The sequence below is a fragment of the Sturnus vulgaris genome, chromosome Z, assembly GCF_052056855.1.
Source record: "Sturnus vulgaris isolate bStuVul1 chromosome Z, bStuVul1.hap1, whole genome shotgun sequence".
Taxonomy (NCBI): domain Eukaryota; kingdom Metazoa; phylum Chordata; class Aves; order Passeriformes; family Sturnidae; genus Sturnus; species Sturnus vulgaris.
In genome coordinates, this window is record NC_142283.1 from 36,639,358 (window position 1) to 36,643,291 (window position 3,934).

Below are 3,934 nucleotides of genomic sequence, written 5' to 3' on the forward strand. Positions count from 1 at the left end.
CAGAGCTGTACTGAACTGTCTTCTTCAGGTTGCTGCATGAGGAGTTTAGCCCTTTAATGACAGACATGTCTACCTTTCTTCCTGATGCATGGTCTGTGAGATGCAAGAGCATGAAGGGGTTAGCTGGAAGGGATATTCAGGGATAAGGTGTGAACAGTTGTAATATATAAGCAAATGATTCATCAAATTTTTTTTGTGATCTTCATTTTGGTCGTTACAGAGAAGAATAAGAAAGTAGGAGGGGAATGAACAAACAGCCAAATCCTGCAAGGAAAAGAGAAGTGAAACTAGAGCAGCTTCAGGTCAGATTGGCTGGATGCCAAAGACCATAGATGGAGTGAAAATATAAACTGCCATAAACTAGCAAATTGATGGGGCATATTTTGAGTCAACTTGCACTAAACTGATTACAATGACCCTCCTTAGAGCCCACACATAATAGCAACACCACATCAGACAGCACCAAGCCCTGGCAACTAGATAGTGAAGAAGGCAAGAAGGACAAAAATGTGATCTTCTGCTCTGGAGAGCAAGGACACATCCCGTGGAATGATAGGGAGCCTGTCCTTGAAAAAGATGGTTTACCCAGTAGGACTTGACCACCCTGTATAAAGTGTGGATTATTTTCAGGTTTTGCTGCATCCCCATCTTGGTAAAAGAAGAAATGAGTTTCCAGAATGAAAATAAAAGGGTGAAGAGGTAGAAAATAATTATTGACTGTGAAGCACAGCATATGCTAGTGTGAAGCTGAACAGCTTTGCATGAAACATATTCTAGCCAAGTTACTCCTAATACCTGATACACCCGTGGTTTCTCATTAGTTACCTGCCAGCAATGAGCAATAGACTCAATATTATCAATTATGTTCCTTTCCTCTCTCCTTTTCTCCCATCAATTAATCATCTGTTAATCATGAGGAACAGTCCTCTACTTGGAAAATACTGGACAAACAAGGAGTTTTGCCAATAAAATGGAATATTATAGTAAATAATCATTAAGGTGTCCTGAAATATTGTTATGCTATGGATTTTAGACACTGCTATTTAGCAAAATTCCTGGGGAAAAGGTAAGCTGGTCAGATCTACCAGCTGATGCATACAGGTAATGTGTGTAAGAAACACCATGAGCAATAAAGACTTGGTCAGATCAAGCTTTCGTGGTCTCACATCTATTAAAGCCCAAACAAACTGCCTTGAAAGCAGGCACCTTTTCATGGTGCTACCCTTTCCTCGGGCAGGAGTAGCTGTGCAAAAAACAGTTCCTACAGGTGTTGGACTGCTTTCAGAGGCCTGCCAGGAGAGGCTACACAACACAAAATCCCCTCTCCATTCACTTTGGCAAATTTGTTCCAGTCTAAGTCTCATTTGCTATCATTCAAACTCCAGCCATATGCATTTCTCCAGTCATATCTAATACAGGAAATACAGTCCTGTTTAAACATGAATAAAGACTCGTATCTTCCTCAGTCTATCCTATAGTCAAAATACCAGTTTCTTCAACCTTTATTTCTGCATTTATTTTATATTCTTGTCATAATGCTTGTGCCTTACATCTACCATTAGCATAAACAAAGAGAGACAAGATATTTGGATGTCCTCATACAAGGTCATACAGTACCAATGAGAGTATATTACACAATTAGAAATTTACTTTAGGAGGACCATTTTTGTTACCCCCAACCTTCCATACCCTTTGATTTCACCTGTTCAATACAGCAGCCCTAACATTTGACGTGAAGGTTGCGATAAAAATCCCCATGGTAAGATCTGAGATAACTTAGACACAAACAGAATGTACCTATGATAGACTTTGGATGCCGAGGTGACAAACATCTCACATAAGGCAGCATGGTACAAAACAGTGACACATCAAAAAGCTGAATCTAAGCTGTGGAATATAAAATTCAACTCTAAACTCCTGCTTTTTTTCCTGGTTTTGCAGTATTAATTATTTATTATTTGGATAGGCTTCTCATGTCCTGAATGAAAGAAAATCCCCAACTTATATAAAGCACCACTACTTACCACAATGTCTAATGATGTGCTGTCCACATGGAAGCAGGACCTTGAGACCTATCTCTACTTTAAACCTCTATAGGTCCCTAAGTTGAATGAATCATGAAATTCAGCAGCTTCTTCCCCAGTTTAAAAACACACAACAGGGAAGAAGGCAACTACTAGGACACACTGTCTCAAAGAAACAGGGATAGTAAGACCGACTGCTCTGCCTCCATGGAACAAATGCCCATGTAGCTGTCACTATGGATGACTAATAGGTAGTTTTCTGTTTGGCTGACAGCTGGAAGCAGAAAATCCACCCAAAACTGCAACTGAATAACAGACCTCCTAAAAAAAAAAATCTATGTCCTATCGCAGCCTTGGCTGAGGAACTTTCAAGTGTTTAGCTGAGCTTTCCATGGCAAGCACAAGGGCATCAGGTGTAAGGACAAGTGTAGCATATATTTATCAAACTTTCAACCTGATTTAATAGCATCTTACCAATTATGCAATTACACATTTTTCCCTAAACACTGGAACTGTGTACCAAAGCAGGCTACAAAGTTAACAAAGTTGACTTGGCTCAACTTGGCACTGGACTTCCCAGCTATGATTTGTTAGACATTCCTTAGCAGAATGGATGTCTTCCTGATGCCCAGGGCCCTTTCATGATATGAATTAAGAATTTAATTTTCTTAGAAGAAATTAAGGACTGCAGCACAGAGTCACATCCAGTTCTTCCAAGTCCAGTCTTCATCCTTCTTGTAAACTTACAGAGACTATTTTCTGTTTGCTTACATTCTCATACACCTGGCTTTATGCTTTTGTTTGCTCGAGGATTGTTATGTGAAGGTGCTAACTAATCATCTGGACTGGTTTGGCAGCCTGAAAGCTTAGTGTTCATGGATCTGATTGAACTGGTTGGACTGCTTAGGGAAGGACATCTGATGTATAATTTTTGCTTTTGGGACTAAGATCTTGGAAATTTTGTAATCTTTATTATGGCAATCATAAAGACAAAAAAACCCCTGAGTTATGTCTAAACATCCTGACCACAGACACCAAGACAAAAATAGATCACAACTGCAGAAAAATTACTGCCTGTAGAATCCTAGAAGACGAGGACTCATGTGTACGCCTCAAACACCAATGGCCAGACAGCTGTGGAGCCAACCATGGACTGTTGGTGATAACAGCCAAGAATTGTTGGTAATAATACACTGAGAAAGAACGGGATGTGGCTGGAGGAGAGGCCATAAGGAAGTAGAGCAGCACATCTCTGGGACAAACGTCCTTGTTCTGGCTCCTGGAGATGAGCACAACACAGCACAAGCACAGGGATGAGGCTGAGAAGTGGGCAGGGACTGTAATAGGGAATCGAGACCAGCAGAGATCCCCAAAGCCTTCAGACCTATTTCCAGAAAGGTCTAGAGGAATGGGCTGCACAGGATTGGTAATTTGCATAGAAAGTGAAAAACTTATCTCCAAGATGGGAAGATTTATTTACAATAGTTATTCCAACCAAGCCCAGCATCCCCAGGGCACTCTGGGTGGACTGATGCTGGAACTAGGACTGGTGATCTCTCTTTTCCTTTCTCCCTCTTTTTCTCCTTCTCTTTAATTTATTTCTGTCTTTCTCTCTCCCCTTTCACCCCACCCCTCTGTTCAAAACCCACTGCCATGTGTTCATAGAGGAATCAGGTCCTAACTTACACCAATTTCCAAGTATGTAATTTACTAATAGAACTTTGTGAGTTTTTGTGGACCCTCTGACTTTTGTCATTCCTTTTGACCATGAGCATTTACAAATCTTAAGTATTCCCTTCTTCTCAAGGGTGGGATGCCACACTTACAACTTTAATGCATGGAAGTGGAAAAAGGGCAAATAAAACAATATTGCATCCAGATTGTCAATAAAATAAAATAATTCAAGTGAA